The sequence below is a fragment of the Neofelis nebulosa genome, chromosome 5, assembly GCF_028018385.1.
Source record: "Neofelis nebulosa isolate mNeoNeb1 chromosome 5, mNeoNeb1.pri, whole genome shotgun sequence".
Classification (NCBI taxonomy): domain Eukaryota; kingdom Metazoa; phylum Chordata; class Mammalia; order Carnivora; family Felidae; genus Neofelis; species Neofelis nebulosa.
In genome coordinates, this window is record NC_080786.1 from 100642461 (window position 1) to 100667846 (window position 25386).

At 39.4% G+C, this 25386-nt stretch overlaps 1 protein-coding gene across 3 annotated transcripts in view; it reads left to right on the top strand.

Annotated features, from left to right (window-relative positions):
• The first annotated feature begins 7652 nt into the window (after positions 1 to 7652).
• SLC9C1 (solute carrier family 9 member C1) overlaps positions 7653 to 25386 on the top strand; it is a 107375-nt gene continuing 89641 nt past the window's right edge. For 2 of the 3 annotated variants that reach the window (XM_058731434.1, XM_058731436.1), the window contains exons 1-2: positions 7653 to 7752; positions 8111 to 8311. The gene's annotated coding sequence lies outside the window, so the exon portion shown is untranslated. The remainder of the gene's footprint in view (positions 7753 to 8110; positions 8312 to 25386) is intronic. The other variant, XM_058731435.1, reaches the window with a different exon arrangement.

Below are 25386 nucleotides of genomic sequence, written 5' to 3' on the forward strand. Positions count from 1 at the left end.
GGTGGCATGTCCTATACATATTAATTGGATCTTGTTGTTGGATGGTGTTATTGAATTCTTCTATGTACTTGCTGATTTTCTGTTTCATTGTTCACTTAGGCTTTTTTTGTTTATTTGTTTTTGTTGTCCTATCAATTTTTGAGACAGAGGGAGTTGAAGTCCTCAACTATAATTGTGGATGTGTCTATTTCTCCTTTCAGTTCTATCAGTTTTACTCAACATATTTTGCAGTACTGTTGTTTTGTGAATACACATTTAGGAATGTTATATCTTCTTAGTATATTGACCAATTCACCATCATGTGTTTTCTCTTTCTGTCTCTGGTAAGTAATTTTGTTGTTGTTCTCAAGCATATTTAATACAGCTGATCCTGCTTCCTCTTAATTACTTTGCAGAGTATATCTTTTTCCCTAAGTTTATTCCAACCTACCTATATTTCTATAATTGAAGTGAGTCTCTTGTAGGTAGCATATAGCTGGGTCATTTTTTTTTTTAACCCGTTCTACCAATCTCAATCCTTTGGTATCTATAGATCATTTACATATAATTTTTATATTTTTTAAGACTTAAGTTTGCCATTTTATTTTTTAGTATTCTGTTTGTTCTGTTTCCCCCTCTATTTTGCTTTTCTGCCTTTTTGTAGGATACTTGAACACTTTTTATTTCATCTTAATTTATCTATGGTGTTTTGAGTGTACCTTCTTTATAGCTTTATTAATAGTTATTCTAAATATTACATTATATATATGTATGTGTATATATGTATAATGTAATGCATGAGATGTATTTGGGTTTATGTGTGTGTGTGTGTGTGTGTGCGCGCGCGTGTGTGTGTACAGTTTATCACTGTTTACAAGTGTCAACACTTTACCAATTCTAGTGAGGTGTACAAAGCTTACCTCTCTTTGCATTCCTTTATCCTCCTCTATTAACGATGTATTTTTTTTTTACCCATTGCCTCTACATACATTGAGATCCACATTTGACAGTGTCACAGTTTTGCTTCAATCATCAAATGTAATTCATAAAACTCTCAAGGAGAAAGAAAGTCTTTTGTATTTACCTATAAGTTTGCTTACATATTCTTTCTTACTTGCTGATGTTCCAAGATTTCTTATTTTATTATATTTTTTCTGCTTAGAGAACTTCCTGTAGTCATTCGTTTAGGGGTCGTTTAGGGTGACAAATTGTCGGTTTTCCTTCATCTGCTAGTCTTGATTTCTCTTTCATTTGTGGAGAATATTTTCCCCTGGAGATAGCTATAGGAGTCATAAGTTCATTATTTTTTAGCACTTGAAAATGATATGCAACTTCTTTCTGGCCTCCAAGGTTTATAATAAAAATTCTGCTATTATTTGATTAGTCTCCCCCACCCCCATAAGTAATACATCACTTCTCTACAACAGCTTTCAAGACTTTTTTCTTCATCTTTAGCTTTCTGAAGTTTAACTTGTGTCTTGGCATGGATTTATTTGGATTTATCCTGTTTGGAGTTAACTCTTCTTCTTGATCCTGTAGGTCTGTCTTTTTCCAAATTTGGGAAACTTTCAATCATTATTTCTTTGAATATTTTTTCTGTACCACCCTCTTTATCCTCTCCTTCTGGAATTCTAAAGACCCAAATGTTAGTTAGATCTTTTGTTTTAGTCTGACATGTTCCTGAAGGTGTGTTCATTTTTTTTTCAGTAATTTTTTTTCTGTGTTTTTCAGAATTGGTCATTTCTATTGTTTTCTCCTCAAGTTCAATGACTCTTTCCCTTGTCTTCTCCATTCTGCTATTGAGCCCATTTGTTGCTTTTTAATTTTTTTCATTTGCTATATCTTATTTTTGAAATTCCCATTTAATTTTTCTTTATATCACCTTTTTGTTTTTCTGCAACTTTTTATTTCTTTGCCCAGAGTTCATATTTTTTTCATTAGTCTTAATTGTACTTATAACCACTCACTGAAGTATTTTTATAATGGTTATGTTAAATTCTATTTGGGTAATACTAAAATTTGTGTCGTGTTGGATTTGGCAACTGTTTATTGTCTAAGTTTGAATCCATCTTGAGTCTTGGAGCACAATGGACTTTTTTAAAAATATAATTTATTGTAAAATTGGTTTCCATACAACACCCAGTGCTCATCCCAACAGGTCCCCTCCTCATTGCCCATCACCTACTTTCCCCTCTTCCCCACCCCCATCAACCCTCAGTTTGTTCTCAGTATCCAAGAGTCTTTTATAGTTTGCCTCCCTTCCTCTTCGTAACTTTTTTTCCCCTTCCCCTCCCCATGGTCTTCTGTTAAGTTTCTCAGGATCCACATAAGAGTGAAACCATATGGTATCTTTCTCTGACTGACTTATTTCACTTAGCATAATACCCTCCACGTTGCTGCAAATGGCCAGATTTCATTCTTTCTTGTTGCCAAGTAGTATTCCATTGTGTACATAAACGACATCTTCTTTATCCATTTGTCAGTTGATAGACATTTAAGCTCTTTCCATAATTTGGCTATTGTTGAAAGTGCTGCTACAGGGGCGCCTGGGTGGCTCGGTCGGTTAAGCGGCCGACTTCGGCTCAGGTCATGATCTCGCGGTCCGTGAGTTCGAGCCCTGCGTCAGGCTCTGGGCTGATGGCTCGGAGCCTGGAGCCTGTTTTGGATTCTGTGTCTCCCTCTCTCTCTGACCCTCCCCTGTTCATGCTCGCTCTCTCTCTGTCTCAAAAATAAATAAACGTTAAAAAAAATTAAAAAAAAAAAAAAAAAAAGAAAGTGCTGCTACAAACATTGGGGTACATGTGCCCCTATGCATCAGCACTCCTGTATCCCTTGGGTAAATTCCTAGCAGTGCTATTGCTGGGTCATAGGTTAGTTCTATTTTTAATTTTTTGAGGCACCTTCACACTGTTTTCCAGGGCAGCTGCACCAGTTTGCATTCCCACCAACAGTGCAAGAGGGTTCTTGTTTCTCCACATCCTCGCCAGCATCTATAGTCTCCTGATTTGTTCATTTTAACCACTCTGACCAGCATGAGGTGGTTGCTCAGTGTGGTTTTGATTTGTCACAATGGATAATTTTTAACTGACAACTGAGCATTGTGAATATTATAAGACTGGACCATATTTAAATCCCATGTTTTAGAAGGCCTTCGCTAACACTGCTCTAGCAAAAGTGAGGATACTATCTTGTTACTGGCAGGGTAGAATGGAAGCTCAAGTTCTATACTCAGTCCTCATTAACACAGAGCTAGGGAAAATTGTCTCTTTATTGCTAAGAAGTAGTAATGGCACCCTTCTTCTTGATGTTCCTCCACTTATACCATGAGAAGTAACCTTTTTATAGCTGAATGGTGATGAATGTCCAAACTTTCTATTTGTCCTCCTCTGACATCACCCCAGTAAGGAGGACAAGGGGTACCCGGTTTGACTGGTTGGGAGTGGAAGTCCAGGCTCCAATATGGTCTCCATGGAGTCATGGGGGCCCGAGGCACCTCTTTACTGCAAGGTGGGTATACAATTCCTAGCTCCCACTAGACCTTTTCTGATGCTACCCTCTTCTGTAGGGACGGGAGTGGGGGCAGGTTTCTGGCACCATGTGAGGTCTGGCATGGGTCAAGTCTAGGCTTTCCACTCAGCTATTGCTGGTGTGTGTATTTGTTTGTGTGTGAGGGAGGGGATGCCTCAAGTTTCCCTGTGGAGTTTGGCTGGAGTAAAGCAGTTATTGGTAAACATTTTCTGTCTTGTTAGATTATCTGTTCCTGGCCACATGGCTAGAAAGAACAGGCTTTTTTTTTTTTTTTTGAAGTCTTTTAAAAATCTGTACTTACTGGCATTTCCGTTTTTCCGGCTTCTGTAGTACCCAGTCCGAGATAAAATGAGGCAAAAAGAAAACCCAAGGAACTCATCTCAGTGCAGCTATTCAAGTCTCAAGGTCCCTATCTGGCCTTTCTTCCCTTCATCTTTAAGATTCTTTCTCATGTTTGTTTTATATATAACGTCCAGAGCTTTTAGCTGTACTTACTGGGAGGGATAGGAAAAAGTACACAGACTCTATCTTTGGGATATGGAAGTCCCACATAATTCACCTTTTAACAATAGGCAAGAGACTTAAACAGCCACTTCATAAACAAGAACATTCAAGTGGTCAAAAAACACATGAAAAGATAAGTGCTCAACATTGTCATTCATCAGTTAAATGAAAATGAAATATACAAATACAATAATACCAAACATCCAAAAGAATAACTAACATTTTTTTTAGAAGATTGTCAATCCCAAGTGTTGGCAAGACTGGTGAGAGTTTAGGGGCTTAGGTGGTTCAGTTGGTTGAGCGTCTTGACTTCAGCTTGGGTCATGATGTCACAGTTTGGTTCGTAAATTCAAGCCCAGCATCGGGCTCATTTCTGTCAGTGCAGAGCTCACTTCAGATCCTCTGTGCCCCCATCCATCCCTCTCCTGCTCAGTCTCTCTCTCTCTCTCTCTCACTCTTTAAATAAATAAATAAATACATAAATAAACATTAAAAAAAAAAAAGAGTGGTGAGAGTTTAAATTGGCACCATCATCTTGGCAGTTATCTGCCACAGTTGTGTCTTGCATGCCCTTTGACTTGGGTGTACATACCTAGGAGTTAATATATATTAGATATATACACCCAAGGTGTATATACCTAGGTATATACACCCAAGAGAAATAAATTAATATGCCCACCAAAAGACATATGCAAAAATGTGATAGAAGCCTTATTTGTGGCAGCCAAAACTCAAAACAATTTAAATGGTATCAATTCTAAAAAAGATAAGTAAATTATAGTACTCTTCATAAGATTAGATACCATGCAGCACTAAAACAGAAAGAAGAAAACTATGTCATGGATGAATCTCACAAAATAATAATGAATGGAGGCAATCAGGGGCAAAAGAATACATATTATGTTTATAGAAAATGTAAGAATAGGCAAAATATTGAAGGGTAATACAAATCCAATAAAGGTAATTCTGGGAAAGGGATACTGACTGGGAAGAAGTACAGGAAATATTCTAGGTTGTTGAAAATACTCTGCATCTTTCTATGGGCTGTAGTTTCACGGGTTGATATATACGTGAAAATTAAAAGCTGTGAAACTAATATACGTTCATGTGTGTGTATGTGTACCTGCTAAAACTTAACCAAAAAAAATATTTTAAAGATTTTCTTCCATTTCACTTTTTAATACATTCTAATGGCCATCCATTGTACATCTGTGGAATCCAGAATCATTGATCTCTTGAGATTTTTTTTTTAACTACATTCCTCAGCTTCCTGGTCTATCCTTATCCCCATTGTATTTACTATTTAGCTTCCTCAAGAAAAAGACAATCTTCTACCTGTCTATCAAGACCAATATTATTCCACTGCCCACTACAGTAAACTATGGAGAGTGTCCCAAACACATCATAGTATTTCACAAAAGTCCAAGTATATGTAACCTTAGTTTATCTATCAAAATCTGCTAAGACATTACCTTGTTTGTGCCAACCTCTAATTCTAAACAACAAAACAAAACAAAAAAAGTTCATTATTTCCTTGCATGAATAATTGCTGGTCTGCAAACTGGGGAGCTTCCAGAGTGAACTCTGAAACGGGCCCCTGTATTTGGAGAGCAAGGAGAGATTGAAAATAGAGGCAGCCAGTCCAGATTCGTAGGCAGCAGGTTTAATAAGCAGACAACTTACTTACAAGGCTTTCTTAGGCAGTTGCAAGATACATAGATCTCTGTACCCACCTGCCAGAGTCCTAAAAGTTTACACAGAGGGCTCACCTGGGTTCTGTCACACATACTGTTCAGGTAGTCTTAACACACATTACTCTCTTCAGGCTGCATCCTTACAAATGGCTTCTACTGTGGGAACAGCAGGCAGAATGTATATTCCAAGGACAGGGGAGGGAGTGAGGAACCTGGGTCCAGCTTAAGGGTCAACCAGTGGCCATATCCTCTCAATGACCTCCTTCAACAATGATTAACATAACTGCTTTTATGTTATACATACTGACAGGAGAAAAAGAACAAAGGTTGGGCTTTGCTGCAGCTCCAGGTCTCCAGGCAGGAGTCCTGAGCCTGAGACATACAAATTACAATACTCCTACAGGTCCCTCAAGGACTTCTTTAAAGCTACAGCTTTGCTCTTGTTAGTGTTACTTCCCTCTAAGAACCATAAACACTGCCCCCCCCCAAGATATATATTAGCAATCAACTTTCAAACATATGACCCACCAATACACATTTGATAAGTCTCATGACTAATGTTTTACTAGACAACAATAAAAGCAACCTTATCTTAACTATAGCTAGCCCTCCAAGCTCCCGGAGACCTTGCTTTTAACGTGCACAAATTCCTTAGAGACTTGTGCCATCTCTAACCCCCACTAACTAGAAAAGTACATAATCAGTCACTCCTCCAACCTCAGTGCAGCTCTTTCTGCCCACGGGTCCTGTCCCCAGGCTATAATAAAAGCAGCTTTTGCACCAAAAAGTGTCAAGAATTCTTTCTTGACCACTCATTAGTGGCCCCACATCACATTCTACACTATTGATAACTGTCTGGATCACTTATCTCTGTATTCTTGAAGGCTCCCACGTATATACAAATAATGCAGATAAGGTGATTTTTATTTTGCCAGAGACCCACATTTCTTCACTAAACTCATCCATTCAACCAGTTCCTGCCTGTCTTAATAAGGCTCAAATTCTGTCTCCTTTGGAGAACCTTCACTGACTATCTCAGTCAAAAGTGATCATGACTTTGCTTCTACTGAATGATTATAGTACACAGGCTAGGCCACTCTTGTGGCATTTACTAATGCACCAAAATAACTCTGAAGGGACATGTGTTAAACAAACACAATTCATCAAGAATTAGAAGTAAACAGGTTTTAATACTGTCAAGGAAGAAGAATTCTCTCTGCCCTCCAAGGCCCTTCTAGCTGGAAAAAAATCAAATTGACATGAGACAGATTAAGGAGAAAATCAAACCTAATTTCATATGTATAAGGAATCCACGCAGACGTAGACATTCAAAGACAGGCAAAATGAGATATCCTGTCATCTTGAACTAAGGAGAGAGGGGTAGTGGGACTTCACAGTGTAGGAATGCCGGCACCTGGGTAGTTCGGTCGGTTAAGTACGCCTGGCTTTGGCCCAGGTCATGATCTCAGGGCTTGTGAGTTCGAGCCCCTTCCCCCCCCCCCCCCCCCCCCCCCCCATCGGTCTCCATGCTGACAGCTCAGAGCCTGGATCCTGCTTCAGATTATGTATCTCCCTCTCTAATCCAGCAATCTGCCTCCTCTTACTTCAAAATCTCTACCACCCTGTTTTATCCAAGAAACCCACTTCTTCCAGAATTCTAGGAAAGCAGTGTCCATCGGCTCTTTGCCAGAAATCCATTGTTCCAAAACATTACATTAATATAGCAATAAAATCCTTGGGGTTCCTTTTCACCTTTATTTATCTATTTATTGTTATTTTAAAATAATCTTGACCTTAAAACTTCAAAGTTTGCCTTGGTAGTGCAGGGGAAATGGTGCAGAGGAGCATCAGCTAGTGCGGGTCATCAGCCAATCAGGTCAGGAGCTATGACCTTGAAGCCAATGGGTGCAGACCAGGGGCGGGGCTTGGAACAAGTTAACTGCCAGCGAGGTTGCGGTTGATTGTGGCTGTTCTGGAGTGAACGGATTATAGCTTGTCTCCACTTCTCATTTATCCCTCCGGGATACTCTTCCTGAGGCTCGGCACGGTGAGCTTCCCCTAATTTCCCTTTCAGGAAGCTGCCCTTTCCCTCTGGCGTTTCCGCCTCAGCCTTACCTTAGGGGAGGAGCCAATGCTCCCGTGGTATTCCAGCTACCGGTTTCGGCCAGCCATTCCCTCCTCAAGTTTCCACCTTTCCCGTTTTCCCGCGGCAGCGAAATCAAGGCCAACAAGCCTCTCAGTTGGAATGTTTGCCCCTTGGCCCCTGCCCATATCATCCTCCATTGCCCATCACTCCTCCCGTATCATCCCTCCAGACTATTTACCTGGCTTGTGCTCGTTCCCTTTGCCTTGCTGCGGCACTGAGCAGAAAGCACCCTGATGCTATCCGCGGTCGCTCTCCTCAGGTGCGTGGAGCTGAGCTGAGAGGGAGGAAGGACTCCCTGGGAGTGGAGAGGCATTAGGAGGGCGACAGAACGCCCCCCACCCCCCAGAGTCCGTGAATAAGAGGGCTGCTGTGTGGTGTGGCAGGACAGTTTACTGGAGAGACGAGCCAACCCCAGCGGTGCATCGCCTCTGTCATGAACCATGGGGCCGGAGCTTGGCAGGTGTGAAGATAACTGGGTTGCCACAGTGCCCTCTTCAGGATGCTCTTGTCAGCCGAGTCCTGGAAAGGGCGACTGAGAAGGAAGAAAGACTTCCCATTTTCGGGGCGGGGGGGGGGGGGGGGGGGGGGTAGTCTGACTTACACTTTTCCATGACAAAGGGAATCTCTTAAGGCTGACTGTTGGGGACAAAGCTACAGGCCAGTTTTGAGAGAGCCATCGTTAATGACCTCCACACACAAAGGTTTTTGTCGAATCCGTTGAAAAATTAATGTAGGAGACCTAGCTGGTAATTTCAAGACAAACCAGTATTTCTTCCATGATGAGACCCGGACTCATAAACTTCTCCAAAGCTGTCAAAAGTCGGTTTCATTAAGCTGAAGAAGAGTTTTAATTACATGCAAAATCTGTCTAGTCTCACTGCTACTTCTTTACCGGTGTCTTTTAAAATATTAAAAACTACAGGCATATTAACATTTACATGTTAACATAAAATGAAATCTCCCCTTCGGTGAGAGGTTTGTTAGGAAAATTTGGAGTATAGGTTGAAAAAGCCCAACTGAGTATTCGCCACATATTTACAGCCAAATAGTGAAATTATGTTGAACTCGATCCCTGAATTTCAAGGATAATTAAGATTTGGAGTAATTTTATTCTTTCCTGAAAGGAATTGATTAAGGTTAAATGTGTAAGCGCTTACTAAAGTTTTCAAATAAACAATTCTAAAAATGAGAAAAATGCTTATGGGAACATGTATCCCTACTGTTAGTTTGAAAAATAGACTTCTTAACTGTTTTAAATTCTGCAAGCATGTAAGAATGTTTATGTTGCGAAAAATACTTTTCCTTTTTTGGTGAAGTTTGCTTGCTCCAAGATGTTTGGTTCTGGAGTACCAGTGGGCAAGTTAGTGGGTGACATTGATAACATTTCCTAAATAGTTTGATGTTAACTAAGAGCAAATATGATCCATCTATCACAGTGTTGTTCCCTAATGGCACGGACTTCTCCTAGGACAGTGCTTCTGAATAATGGCCACTCATCAGAATCACTGGAAAGATTTTAAAGTTGCTAATACCTAGGCAAGACCTCATACCGATTAGATTAACCTCTGGGGGTGCCACCCATGCATCTGTATTTTTTTTTTTTTAGAGAGCTTATTCTTAAGTAATCTCTACACCCAATGTGGGACTCAAATTTATAACCCTGAGATCGAAAGTCTCATGCCTTACCAACTGAGCCAGCCGGGGACCCCTGCATCTGTATTTATAAAACTGTCTAAGTGATTCCAATGTGGAGCCAAGGTTAAGAATCTTTGTCTTAGAGGAACGGCTAACCTTGCTCTGCTCTAGCACTTATATGGTTATCAATATCCCCTGGTCTAAACTTCAGCTCTTGACATGTTAACGTAATGTTAGGGAATTTAGAAATTCTTTGAAGAAAAACAAAAAATAGACAAATAAACAAAAAAGAAGTCCCTGACATCAGGGAACTAGTCTGATTTCAAAGCTAAGTGTCACTCAGTGTCACTACAAGCTGGCCTGTTGCTTTTACCCAGTCCATATTATTTGCCTGTTGGACGCAAACAATCTCACAAAACATTAACATGATATGAGGTCATTCGAAACCATAATAAAGTTAAGCAAAAAGTCACTGGGCAACCCATAGAATACCAAACATCCCCTCTCTTGGCTAAAATGAGTGCTGCTTCTTTACTTGTGACCACTTTATCCTCATTCTATTCTGCCCTCCCCATAGAGAAGATTTCTTAAGATACCCAGTCACGGAATTATCCTTGCTTTCTGACCCAATCAACACCAAATCTATATAACACCCAATCCATAGTAAACTCTCACTTGCCTCCAGAATTACTCAACCACAGCCTAGATCCACAGTAATTTTAACATCCTTTTATTGAAACACCCCACATTTCCCCAGGCTGAATGTTATCCCAATTTGTCAATAATGAACCCAATTTGTCAATCCCACATGTGTTTCTGGTGGTCTTTGCCTGAAGGGCATTGATATTCTTTCTCACAAAACCCGACTCAAGAATATTAAAAAGAGAAGGGAGAGGAGGGGTCTAGATGGTGGAATAGCATGGAAATTCTCTGCTTTTTTCATCCCTGAAATCCAGCTAGATCAGCACCACGCCATTTTTCACACCTAGAAAATTGATCTGAGGACTAACACAACAATCTGCATAACTTGAGTCATAGAACTTGGCTGGTACGTGGTGCAGAGAGGTGAACTGTAGGAGAGAGAAGCCATGGAGGGTATGGAGTTGTTTTTTTTTTTTTTTTTTTGCAGAGAGAAGACAGATACAGCAGGGAGAATACAGGAAAAGCACTATCCCAAAAGCATCTGCAGAGAAAGACAAAGGGTGGAAACACCCACAAGAAACTGAACAAGAAAGGGAGAAAGGAGAAGGGAGAGGGTTTCAATACCATTAGGACTCTAGAAACAGGGGAGCACAGAGTCAGAAACTCTGTAGTTTAATATGTAGTGGTGCTGTGATGGGAAAGGTGAATCCCCAAAAGCAGACAGCAAGGTCCAAGGGGTCCAAGAGCCACACAGAGGAGAGAGTTCCCCTGCCAGGAGGACATTTGGTAGAAGCCGTGCAGCCTCCCCACAGGCAAAGAAGATCCCAGCAGAACCTGGATTACAGCCACATTTGCAGTGTTGGAACAAGGACGCTAGGGTGCAGTGAAGCCTGGCACCAGATGTGTGTTATGATTTACCATAGTCCTAGAACTGTTACTGCTACACAATCGCAAAAATTTTTTCTGGGGCAGGCTGGAACCCGGCCACAGTCTCTGAGTCTCTGCAGCAGTGAAGTTGCATGAGCATTTGGGGGGCAGGCCAGCATCCAGCCATTGCTCGGTGAGACCCTCCCCTGGAGGTCAGAGTGGGTTCAAGCCACCGGGCTGTCATATGTGAGATATAACACAAAGTGAGATAAAATTTGGGAGGGAGGTGCCACTTGGCAGGCTGATGTCTTGGTCATGAACAGTGTAGAAGCAGGGAGTGGACAGAAGCTGGGGACAAAGGAGGGATGCTTGATTGCTGGTTGGCAAAAGCACAGAGTTCTGATGCTGCAGACTGGGAAGCTGGATGATGCCATTTTCACCTGTCCTGCACATACATATATACATGTACACATGCCATACTGATCCACCCCAATAAGCTAAGCAGCACCACCTAGTGAAGAAGGGAGCTGTTACACCAAGCCCCATCCAACTGAGCCAACCCAGCCCCAGAGGATGACCACAAGTTTCTCCCCCTGATTAGTGTATGGATTATAAAGTGCTTCATAATTTGACTTCTAGGGGAAACTGGATGTAATTTCATCTGGAACTCATTCTGTTCGCTGGTCCAACTATTCATTTTTTTTCTTATTTTTGGATACAGAAACATAATGGCAATAAGTTCATATCTGTCAGTACTCTGTCTAAATATCAATGGACTAAATTCTCCAATCAAAAGACACAGAGTAACAGAATGGATAAGAAAACAAGGTCCATCTATATGCTGTTTACAGGAGACCCATTTTAGACTGAAAGACACCTTCAGATTGAAAGTTAGGGGATGGAGAACCATCTGTCATGTTAATGGTTGCCAAAAGAAAGCCTGAGTAGCCATACTATGTCAGACAATCTATATTTTAAAATAAGGACTATGACAAGAGATGATGAAGGACATTATAGCATAATTAAGGAGCCTATCCACAAAGATCTAACAATTTTAAACACTTATGCCCCCAACATGGAGAACCCAAGTATATAAATCAATAATCACAAACATAAACTCATTAATAATAATATCATAATAGTAGGTGATTTCAACACCCCACTTATATCAATGGACAGACAATCTAAACAGAAAATCAACAAGGAAACAATGGCTTTGAATGACTCACTGGACCAGATGGAATTAACAGATATATTCAGAACATTTCATCCTAAAGCAGCGGAATATACATTCTTCTCCAGTGCACATGGAATTTTCTCTAGAATAGCTCACATACTGGGTCACAAATCAGCCCTCAACAAGTACAAAAAAATCAAGATCATACCATGCATATTTTCATACCACAACACTGTGAAATTCTAAATCAATCATAAGGAAAAAAGTTGGAAAGACAACAAATACGTGGAAACTAAAGAACATCCTACTAAAGAATCAATGGGTTAACCAAGAAGTTAAAGAGGAAATTAAGAAGTACATGGAAGCCAATGAAAATGATAACACCACAGCCCAAAAACTCTGGGATCCAGAAAAGGGGGTCATAAGAGGGAAGTATATAGCAATCCAAGTCTTCCTACAGAAGGAAGAGAGGTCTCAGATACACAACCTAATCTTAAACTTTACAGGCTGAAAAAGAAAGGAAAATAAAATGCAAAACCAACAGAAGACAGGAAATAATAAAGATTAGAGCAGAAATCAATGCTATTGAAATGAAAAAAACAGTAAAACAGATCAATGAAACTAAGAGCTGGTTCTTTGAAAGAATTAATAAAATTGATAATCCCCTAGCCAGTTTGATCAAAAAGAAAAAGGAAAAGGACCCAAATAATTAGAATCAAGAATGAAAAAGCAGAGATCACAATCAACCCTGAAGAAATACAAACAATAATAAGAGAATATTATGAGCAATTATATGCCAATAAAAAGGGCAATCTGGAGGAAATGGACAAATTCCTAGAAACATATAAACTACCAAAACTGAAACAGAAAATTTGAACAGGCCCATAACCAGTAAAGAAATTGTATCAGTAGTCAAAATTCTCCTAAGAAACAAAAGTCTAGGGCCAGATGACTTTCCAGGGGAATTCTATGAAACATTTAAAGAAGACTTAACACCTATTCTTTTGAAGCTGTTCCAAAAAATAGAAGTGGAAGGAAAACATCTAAACTCATTCTACAAGGTTAGCATTACCTTGATTCCAAAACCAGACAAAGACCCCACTAAAAAGGAGAACTAAGACCAGTTTTCCTGATAAACGTGGATGCAAAAATTCTCAAAAAGAATGGAACCAGAAAAGACCTCGAATAGCCAAAGCAATCCTGAAACAGAAAACCAAAGCTAGAGGCATCACAATCCCAGACTTCAAGCTATATTACAAAGCTGTAATCATGAAGACAGTATGGTACTGGCACAAAAACAGACACTCAGACCAATGGAACAGAATAGAGAACCCAGAAATGGACCCACAAACATATGGCCAACCAATCTTTGACAAAGCAGGAAAGAATATCCAATGGAATAAAGACAGTCTCTTCAGCAAGTGGTGCTGGGAAAACTGGACATGCAGAAGAATGAACTTGGACTACTTTCTTACACCATACACAAAAATAAATTGAAAATGGATGAAAGACCTACATGTGAGTCAGGAAGCCATCAAAATCCTAGAGGAGAAAGCAGGGAAAAACCTCTTCGACCTTGGCCACAGCAACTTCTTACTCAACACGTCTCCAAAGGCAAGGGCAATAAAAGCAAAAATGAACTATTGGGACCTCATCAAGATAAAAGCTTCTGCACAGTGAAGGAAACAGTCAGCCAAACTAAAGGCAACCATCAGAATGGGAGAAGATATTTGCAAATGACATATCAGATAAAGGGTTAGTATCCAAAATCTATAAAGACCTTATCAAACTCAACACTCAAAAAACAAATAATCCAAAGAAGCAATGGGCAAAAGACATGAATAGACACTTTTCCAAAGAAGATATCCAGATGGATAACAGACTCATGAAAAAATGCTCAACATCACTCATCATCAGGGAAATACAAATCAAAACCATGAGAAACAACCTCACCCAAGTCAGAATGGCTAACATTAACAACTCAGGCAAAAACAGATGTTGGTGAGGATGCAGAGAAAGGGGAAGAGTCTTGCACTGCTGGTGAGAATGCAAACTAGTGCAGCTACTCTGGAAAACAGTATGGAGATTCCTCAAAAGGTTAAAAGTAGAACTACCCTATGACCCAGCAATTATACTACTAGGTATTTATCCAAAGGATACCAAAATGCTGATTCAAAGAGACACATACACCAATGTTTATAGCAGCACTATCAACAATAGCCAAATTACAGAAAGAGCACAAATGTCCATCGACAGATGAATAGATAAAGAAGATGTGGTATATATACAATGGAGTGCCACTTGGCAATCAAAAAGAATAAATCTTGCCATTTGCAACAACATGGATGGAACTGGAGGCTGTTATTCTAAGCAAAATTAGTCAGAGAAAGACAAATATCATATGACTTCACTCATATGTAAAATTTAAGATACAAAACAGATGGACATAAAAGAAGAGAAGCAAAAATAATATAAAAAAGGAAGGGGACAAAACATAAGAGACTTTTAAATATAGAGAACAAACTTAGGGTTGCTGGAGAGGTTCTGGGTGAGGGGATGGCTAAATGGGCAAGGGGCATGAAGGAAGATACTTGTTGGGATGAACACTGGGTGTTATACGTAGAGGATGAATCACTGGATTCTACACCTGAAATCATTATTGCACTATATGCTAACTAACTTGGTGTAAATTTATATATATATATATATATATATATAATATGCACACACTTTGATAATAAAAAATGAAAAGGAAAAAGAACTTTAAATGAAAGAAAAGAATATTAAAAAGAAACTGGCTTTGAGAAAAAAAGTTGAGAAATGTTGCCTTTGAATTGGGTGAATCACAGTTGTTGCTAACCTTCACCACACATTAAAATGGAAGAACCCAGGCTGCAATTTAGACTGACTTAAATAGAAGTCTCTGAGGAGAGTATCCAAGCCCCGGTATCATTATAACTCTGCAGATGATGTCAAATAAAAATAATAAATACGGAGAGTAGTTACACAGACCAGGGACCTATACAGATTGGAAAACTGAGGCCAACAGCATTGAAGTAAGCTGCCGAGTCTTTCACCCTGCCAGCTGCAGCCCATCAGGCCTTTGCTTGCGGGCGGTCTGACTACAGCCAGCACTTTTACATTGGTGCTAATACGATATAACCTTTGAAAATGATGTTTACAAGGCTCTTTGATGCTAGTGATACAATACCAAGTGGAAAACAGCATAATAAATAAGAATGAACCCAACTGTGTAAATAAAACATACAAGAATCACTAGATCGCATGACTGTGGTTGATTTTTTCCTGATTTCTGAAATGTTTGTTTCCACATTTATTTCAAAAGCATTCATGATAAGCATGTATTCATTTATTTAGTTCTCCCTCAATATTGTTTTTAGAATCACAAAAGGGGATATAATAAAAATCAGAAAAGGGCATATAATAAACATAACATAAAAATAAGAAAAGGGCAATTCTGTTACAAGATAGAATTGGAAGAATTCCCTGCATAAACTTTAAGATGCCCACCTAAAACTTTCCTTAGCATGGGAAGCAGATGAGATTAGCAGACCTGTAGCTATTATCTATTTCTTCAAAACAACACACATTTCAAGACACATCATGGCCCTTATGGGTCCTCTTCCATGAAGTAACAATGAGATAGAACATGTAACAACTTCCCTGTTTTAAATCCTTTTGGTTTCAACATTTTTCTTATGTACTTGTTGCTATATAAATATATAAAAGCAAGAGAAACCTGGCTTATCACTCCCAAATGAGATAAAAGAAGGCTATAATGGAATATTATATGATCTATTAATTTCTGTCTTGCTAGAACAACAAAAGAGATCAGAATATTCTCTTTTTAAAAGTTATTTTTTTAATGTTTATTTATTTTTGAGACTGAGGGAGGCAGATTGTGAGTGGGGGAGGGGCAGAGAGAGAGGGAGACACAGAATCTGAAGCAAGCTCCAGGCTCTGAGCTGTCAGCATATAGCCCGATGCGAGGCTCTAGCCCAGGAACCGTGAGATAATGACCTGAGCCAAAGTTGGACTCTTAACCGACTGAGCTACCCAGGCACCCTTAAAAGTTATTTATTTAAACTCAAGTTAGTTAACATACAGTGTAGTGGAGACTCTGGATCTAGAGTTCTTTCTTGTTTAGCAAGAAAGCGGGACACAGGAATAAAATTCGAGAGATTGCTAATGTCCTTAAGAAGACAAGAGCCCCAGTTAAAGGTCCTTGCTCCGTTTTTATTAGGATCAGAAGGCTTACAAACATGGTGATGGACATATGATATACCCCGATTCGAAAGACCCCCCGAAAACAAACCACCAGAGTCCAGAGTCAAAGCCAAGCGGCAAGGGTCGTTTATTGCAGGTTCGAACCCGGTCCTCCGCGCACTCGTTGCCGGTGACGCTAAGAGGCCCTGAGCAAGGATCTTACAGCTTCTTTTATAGACAGGCACAAACAAGTTAGGGATTTTTTTGTGGTTACAGAGCTGTTATTGGTTGACATTTAAATTTGAACACTCAGCAGAACTTGATTGGTTCCCGCCTTTAGGTCAGACCACAACTGGGCACGCCCTGGCTGGTTCTTGGAACGGCGAGGGGGTGGGGGGGGGGAAGGTCTTTTCTTTGCAGTTGTGAGTACACCTGGTAATTTTTCTCTTAGTCTCTCACATACACAAAGAGACAACGAATCTGTGAACATTAACTCATGGATGTGAGGAAAAGGGGGGTTTGAAGATATTCGGTGTTAGGGGTTTGGGTCAATATAAAACAAAATCCTGCTGCAGAGCAGATGGTTGTTAACAGATGTGAGGCGCCATATCTGTTTATCTTAGCCAGACTAGGGGATAAGACAGATAGAGCATGTAACCTCAAGGTCAACAAGGCACCATTCTTTTGTTAATTAGCTCCTCTCTGGGCAACTTCACCCTGCAGCGGCCTATAGCCCTATTTACCTGCTTATGTAATCTGGTCCTTCCTTCCGGTGAAAGCAGCTTTTTGGTATAATACTAAATTGGGGGGCGATTTCCACCCTGAATACCTAATCTTGTTTACCTCATATACCTTTGTTCTATATTGGGTATATTGGGGCCTTTGCCCCACCCTTTCTATACCTATTTACCTAATCTTGTTTACCCAAACTTGGGTGTGAGCATCCTGTGGCTTTGTAATTCTTTATGCCTTGTTAACCCATCAGTGTAGGCCCAGGGAATTCCTAAACTTATTCCCCACAGTGTAGTATTGGGTTCAAGAGTAGAATCCAGTGATACATCCTTTATATATAACACACAGTGCTCATCCCAAAACGTGCCCTCAATGCCCATCTCCCAGTTAGCTCATCCCCCTGCCAACCTCCCATCTAGCAAACCTCAGCTTCTCGGTATTTAAGAATCTCTTATGGTTTGCCTCCCTCTCTGTTTTTATCTTAGTTTTCCTTCCCTTCCCCCATATTCATCTCATTTGTTTCTTAAATTCCACATATGAGTGAAGTCATATGATATTTGTCTTTCTCTGACTGACTTATTTCACTTAGCATAACACCCTCTGGTTCCATCCACATAGTTGCAAATGGCAAGATTTCATTCCCTTTGATTGCCAAGTAATATTCTATTGCACATATATACCACATCTTCTTTATCCATTCATCCATCGATGGACATTTGGGCTCTTTCCATACTTTGGCTATGGTTGATAGTGCTGCTATAAACATGGGGGTGCATGTGTCTTTTCGAAATAGCATACCTGTATCCCTTGGATAAATACCTAGTAGTGCAATTGCTGGGGTGTAGGGTAGCTCTATTTTTAACTTTTTGAGGAAACTTCATACTGTTTTCCATAGTGGCTGCACCAGTTTGCATTCCCACCAACAGTGCAAAAGGGTTCCTCTTTCTCCACATCCTTGCCAACATCTTTGTTTCCTGTGTTGTTAATTTTATCCATTCAGAGGTGGTATCTTGTGGTTTTGATTTGTATTTCCCTGATGATGAGTGATGTTGAACATGTTTTCATCTGTATGTTAGCCATTTGGATGTCTTCTTTTGAAAAATGTCTATTCATGTCTTCTACACATTTCACTTGATTTTTATTTTGGGGTGTTGAGCTTGATAAGTTCTTTATAGATTTTGGGTACTAATCCTTTATCTGATATGTCATTTGCAAATATCTTCTCCCATTCTGATGGTTGCCTTTTAGTTTTGCTGACTGTTTCCTTCACTGTGCAGAAGCTTTTTATCTTGATGAGGTCCCAATAGTTTATTTTTGCTTTTATTTCCTTTGCCTCCAGAGTCATGTCTAGTAAAAAGTTGCTGCAGCTAAGGTCAAAGAGGTTGCTGCCTGTTTTCTTCTGTAGAATTTTGATTGTGTTTTGTCTCACATTTAGATCTTTCATCTATTTTGAATTTATTTTTGCGTATGGTGTATGAAAGTGGTCCCAGTTCATTTTTCTGCATGTCACTGTCCAGTTTTCCCAACGCAATTTGCTAAAGAGACTATCTTTTTTCCATTGGATACTGTATCCTGCTTTGTCAAAGAGTAATTGGCTATATAATTGTGGGTCTATCTCTGCACTCTCAGTTCTGTTGCATTGATCTGAGTGTCTGTTTTTGTGCCAGTATCATACTGTCTTGATGATTACAGCTTTGTAAAAGAGCTTGAAGTCTGGAATTGTGATGCCTCTAGCTTTGGTTTTCTTTTTCAAGATTGCTTTGCCTATTTGGGGTCTTTCCTGCTTCCATACAAATTTTAGAATTGTTTGCTCTAGCTCTGTAAAGAATGCTGGTGTTATTTTGATAGGAATTGTATTGAATATGTAGATTGCTTTGGATAGTATCAATATTTTAACAATATTTGTTCTTCCAATCCATGAGCATGGAATGTTTTTCCATTTGTGTGTGTGTCCTCTTCAATTTCTTTCATGCATGTTCTATAGTTTTCAGTGTACAGATATTTGTACACTGGTTAGGTTTATTCCTTGATATCTTACAGTTTTTGGTGTAATTGTAAATGAGATTGATTCCTTGATTTCTCTTTCTGATTCTTCATTGTTGGTGTATAGAAATGCCATTGGTTTCTGCACATTGATTTTATATCCTGTGATTTTGCCAAATTCACATATCAGTTGTAGCCATTTTTTGATGGAGTCTTTTGGGTTTTCCAAGTATAGTATCATGTCATCTGTGAAGAGTGAAAGTTTGACTTCTCCATTGCTAATTTGGATGTTTTATTTCTTTTTGTCTGATCACTGAGGCTAGGACTTCTAGTACTATGTTGAACAACAGTGGTGAGAGTGAACATCCCTGTCGTGCTCCTGACCTTAGTAGGAAAGCTCTCAGGTTTTCCTCATTGAGGATGAGATTAGCTGTGGGTATTTCATACATGGCCTTTATGATGTTGAGGTATGTTCCTTCTATCCCTACTTTCTTTAAGGTTTTTATAAAGAAAGGATGCTGTATTTTGTCAAATGCTCCTTTCTTTTATTAATGTGGTGTATCATGTTCATTGGTTTGTATATACTGAACAAGCCCTGCAGCCCAGGAATAAATCCCACTTGATCATGGTGAATAATTATTTTAGTGTACTATTGAATTCGATTTGCTAGTATCTTGTTGAGAATTTTTGCATCCAGGTTCATCAGGGATATTGACCTGTAATTCTTCTTTTTAGTGGGGTCTCTGTCTGGTTTTGAAATCTAGGTATTGCTGGCTTCATAAAACGTGTTTGGAAGCTTTCCTTACATTTCTACCTTTTGGAACAGTTTGAGAAGAATAGGTATTAATTCTTCTTTAAGTGTCTGGTAGAATTCCCCCATGGAAACCATCTGGCCCAGGACTCTTATTTGTTGGGAGATTTTTTGATAACTGATTCAATTTCTTTGTTGGTTATGGGTCTGTTCAAATTTTGTATTTTTTCCTGTTTCAATTTTGGTAGTGTGTGAGTTTCTAGGAATTTGTCCATTTCTTGCAGATTATCCAGTTTGTTGGCATATAATTTTTCATAGTACAGTAAAACCTTGGATTGCAAGTAACTTGTTCTGTGAGTGTTCCACAAGATGAGCAAATATTTCTAATAAATTTGAACTTGTTAGAAAAGCAATGTCTTGCAATATGAATAGTATGTGATGCTGAACATCACATGATCACAGCTGAACCAATGTTTCTTTTCTCTCTTTCTCTGCGGGACTGTGGATCGTCTCCTATGCTCAGAGGCTTGGTATCAGGCCATGGTGTTTGGCAGCAGTCAGTGTTTTTTCAGAATATTGGAAGGTGCCCACAACTGGCACTGGTGTATTTTTTGTTACTTCAAAGCACCTATGGACAGTCCTTTGCTTTTCCGTACAAGTTAAGCTTAGGAATGCTTTGCCTCATTTTAGGTCAGGTTGCCCGCAGATATATACCTTTTTGTCTGCTGCCTTATTGCCAACTACATTAAATACAGTATATGACAAGAACTTGTTAATACTGTACTGTAGTCAACATTTGTGCGAGCATATACAATGGCCTCCATGCAGAAAAATGTTGACAAGAAAGGCAGTAAGAAGGAGATGATTACAGTGGAAGTTAAGGAGGGAATTGTTGAGAAGTATGAATGAGGTATGCAAGTGGCCATGATTGCAAGATTTTATAAGAAGTCTACGTCTGCATCTCGCCTACAGAGAAGGAGAAAAAGGCAGAGGAATCCCCTCACTTCAAATGAGATTAGGAAGATGTATAAAATATGGGAAACTGCAAAATTTTGGAGAAAAGCATCACCCAAATAAGGCTGTAGCAGTGTGAGCAATGAATCTGTTTAACAACAGTGCAGTATCACATTTCCACGAAATTGTTAAAAGAAGGCAAAAGCAAGTGTTATTAGATAGGTTTCTTGTTAAAGTTGCACAAAAAGAAAAAGATTCCATTGAGCCAATAGATAGCAGTGATTCCTTTAGTGATAGTGAAAATCGTCCTACACACCATCCCTCCTCTCTCTTGTCTCTCACGCCAGCCACGAAGGTTTTCAAAGGTAAGTGCAGGTTAATTTATTTGTCTTTCTATTTTTATTTTTTTATTATTTTGTATTACAGTATTTTAACCATTTTTATATGAATGTTTTTGGATTGTGGAATGAAATCTGAGTTTCCATAATTTATTATGGGGAAATTCGCTTTGATATACAAGTGCTTTGGATTACAAACATGTTTCCAGAATGAATTCTGCTCACAAACCAAGGTTTTACAATATTCTGTTATAATTGTATTTCTGTGGTGTTGGTTGTGATTTCTCCTCTCTCATTCGTGATTTTATCTATTTGAGTCCTATCTCTCTTTTTTTTTGAGAAGTCTGGCTAGGGGGTTATCAATTTTGTTTATTCTTTCAAGAAACAGTTCTTAGTTTCATTGATCTGTTCTACTGTTTTTTTTAATTATTATTCTATATCGTTTATTTCTGCTCTAATCTTTATTATTTCCCTTCTGCTGGTTTTGGGCTTTATTTGCTCTTCATTTTCTAGCTCCTTTAGGTATAAGATTAGGTTGTGTATTTGGGACCTTTCTATCTTTCTTGCTCTTGAGATAGACCTGAACTGCAATGTATTTTCCTCTCAGGACTGCTTTTTCTGCCTCCCAAAGGGTTCAGACTGTCGTGTTTTCATTTTCATTTGCTTCCATGTATTTTTTAATTTCTTCTACAGTTTCCTGGTTAACCTATTCATTCTTTAGTAGGATGTTCTTTAATCTCCATGTATTGGAGGGTTTTCCACATTTTTTCTCCTGGTTCATTTCAAGTTTCATAGCATTGTGATCTGAAAACATACATGGTATGATCATGATTTTTTTGTACTTGTTTGGGGATGATTTGTGAACCGGTATGTGATCTATTCTGGAGAATGTTCCATGTGTACTCGAGAAGAATGTGTATTCCACTGCTTTAGGATGAAATGTTCTGACTAGATATGTTAAGTCCATCTGGTCCAGTGTGTCATTCAAAGCCATTGTTTCCTTGTTGACTTTCTGCTTACATGATCTTTCCATTGCTGTAAGTGGAGAATTTAAATCTCCTACCAGAGGCACCTGGTGGCTCAGTCAGTTGTGTCCAATTCGTGGTTTCAGCTCAGGTCATGATCTCACAGTTTATGACTTTGAGCCCGGTGTTGGGCTCCGAGCTGACAGTGCAGAGCCTGCTTGAGATTCTCTCTGTCTCCCTCTCTCCCTGCCCCTGCTTGTGCTCTCTCTCTCTCTCTCAAAATAAATCAATAAACTTTTTTAAAAAGTAAAGTAAAGTCTCTTACTATTATGGTATTATTATCACTGAGTTTCTTTATGTTTGTTATTAATTAATTGATTCATATATTTGGGTTCTTCAAGTTAGGGCCATAAATATTTACAATTGTTAGATCTTTTTAATGGATAGGCTCTCTAATTATGACATAATGCCCTTCCTCATCTCTTATTAAAGTCTTTCTTTTAAAATCTGGTTTGTCTGATATGCATATGGCTACTCCAGCTTTCTTTTGACCTCCATGAGCATGATAGTTTGCCCTCCATCCCCTCATTTTCAACCTACAGTTGTCTTTAGGTCTAAAATGAGTCTCTTGTAGACAGAACATAAATAGATCTTGTTTTTTTATCCACTCTGATACCCTATGTCTTTTGATTGGAGCATTTAATTCATTTACATTCAGAGTGGTTATTGAACAATATGAATTTATTGCCATTGTGTTACCTGTAGAGTTGATGTTTCTGGTGATGTTGTCTGATCCTTTGTAGTTTTTGTTGCCTTGGTCTTTGTTTTTTGGGTTTTTATTTTTTTCTTTACACTCAGAGTCTCCCAGAAAATTTCTTATTTTAGTGGTTTAGCGGTCATGAACTCCTCCAGTTTTTGTTTGTCTTGGAAACTCTGTATTTCTCCTTCTATTCTGAATGACTGCATTGCTAGATAAAGAATTTTTGGCTGCATATTTTTCCCATTCAACACATTGAAAATTTCCTGCCACTCCTCTCTGGTCTGCCAAGTTTCAGTGGGCAGGTTTGCTGCTAACCTTATGTGTCTACCCTTGTAAGGTTAAGAACCTTTTGTCCCTAGCAGCTTTCAGAATTCTCTTTATCTTTGTATTTTGCAAGTTTCACTATGATATGTTATGGTATTGAGCTGTTTTTGTTGGTTTTGGGGAGAGTTCTCTGTGCTTCTTGGATTTGTATGTCTGTTTCCTTCCCCAGATTAGGGAAGTTCTCAGCTATAATTGGTTCAAATAAACCTTCTGCTCCTTTTTCTTGTTCTTCTTCTTCTGGGACTCCTATGATACAGATTTTTTTTATTTCATGGAATCACTTAGTTCTCTGATATAATAATTTCCTTTCCCTCTTTTTTTTCAGCTTAATATTTTCCATAATTTTACCTTCTCTTTTACCTATTCTCTCCTCTGCTTTTTCAATCCTTGTTGCCCCATATCCAGTTTGTTTTGCATCTCAGTAATAGTATTTTTTATTTCATCTTGATGAGTTTGTAAGTCTTTGATCTCTACAATAAGTGTTTCTCTGGTGTCTTCTATGCTTTTTTCAAGTCCAGCTAGTAGTCTTATGACTGTTGTTCTAAATTATTTTCAGATAAATTGCCTATATCTGTTTTGATCAAGTCGCCGTCTGTGATTTCTTCTTGACCTTTCTTTCTTTTTTATTTTTACTTTTTGCAGAGAGAGAGAGAGAGACAGAGAGAGAGAGTGAACACTAGTGGGGGAGGAGCAGAGAGAGAGGGAGACAGATAATCCCAAGCAGGCTCTATGCTGTCATCAGGGTAGATCCCAATGCAGGGCTCCAAGTCATAAACCATGAGATCATGACCTGAACCAAAATCAAGAGTCAGACACCCACTTGCTGAGTCACACAGGCACCCCACTTCTTGACCTTTCTTTTGGGGAGAATTCTTCTGTCTTATCATTTTGGCTAAGTTTCTGTCTTTTCCATGTTTTAAAAGCTCATTGTGTCCTACACCTGAGAATACTGCTATATTAAAAAGGGCTTATATGCTGTCCAAGGCCTGACACTTCAGGAAGTGTTTCTGGTGTATGCTGTGTGCATTGTGCTATTGTGTTTTGGCTGTTTTTTCCCTCTTGTCAGTCCTCTGCAGAACTCCTCCTTGCTTGAAATGGTTCTGTGTTTGGACCTTTAATTAGGTGTGCTTTGATTTGTTTGTTGAAGTAACCCTGGAAAAAGTGGGGGGGAGGGGAACCTGATCCAAAAAAAAAGAGTAAAGAAAAGGAAACAAAAACCAAACAGAGAATAAAAAGACTATAAGGCTGTTTCCAAAGAAAAAGAAAGGAGGGAAAAAATAAGAAAATAAAAAAATAAGGAAAAAGAAAAGAAAAAAAAAAAGCCTGATCCAAAAAAGAGAAAAGGAAACGAAACAAAACAAAACAAAACAAACAGAAAGGAACTATGAGCCTGATTCCAAAAGAAAAAAGAAGAAGAAAGAAACAAAGAAAAAAAGCCTGTAGGTGTCATTTTGATGCCCTGGATTTCCAGTGCACTTAGTGCATTGGGGATGTTGGCTGTGCTGGTCTTCTGGAGGAGAGGTCCACTGCTTTGGCTTAGAGTCGGTCTTGCCCCAGTAAATAAGCTGTTGCCAGGAACGTAGGGTAGGGTTTGGTGTGAGTGGTCCTGCCTCCACTGGACACTGCTGTTGCTCTCTGAAGTCCCATTGTGTTGGTGTTGGGGGAGGAATGGTGCCACCCCAATCTCTCAGCCCCAGACCAGGAAGCTCACACACCCACCGTTCAGGCAGCTTCACAGAATAATGAGGACAGTCAACTCGCCCTGCACCACAGCTCTCCTGAGTTTTATCTTTGGTGCGTGGCTGGGATTCAAAACCCAAGGTCCTAAAGGACCTTGTACCACGTGGATCTGCTCCTCTCCTCCAGAGTAGAGCCTCTCCACACTAAGTGAAGTCCTCTGTCCCTGAGAAACAGTCCCATGCCTGCAGTGTATGGCATCTATGGTGTAGCACCACTAAAAGCAGCAAAGGCTATATTCCCTCTGGGTGCACCTCTGTCCCCCAGCGATGAAAGGCCTTTTGCTGGCACCTGCAGGGCCTTTTGTCCTTAGGGGGCAATAAATCCTCTTCCAAAAGTATTCCCAGTGTGCCCCATAGATCACTGCACCACAGTATGCACCCCGGGGCCAGCTCCCTCCTCCCCAGGAGTGAGAGCCACAGCTCCAGTCCGGAGAAAGTTGC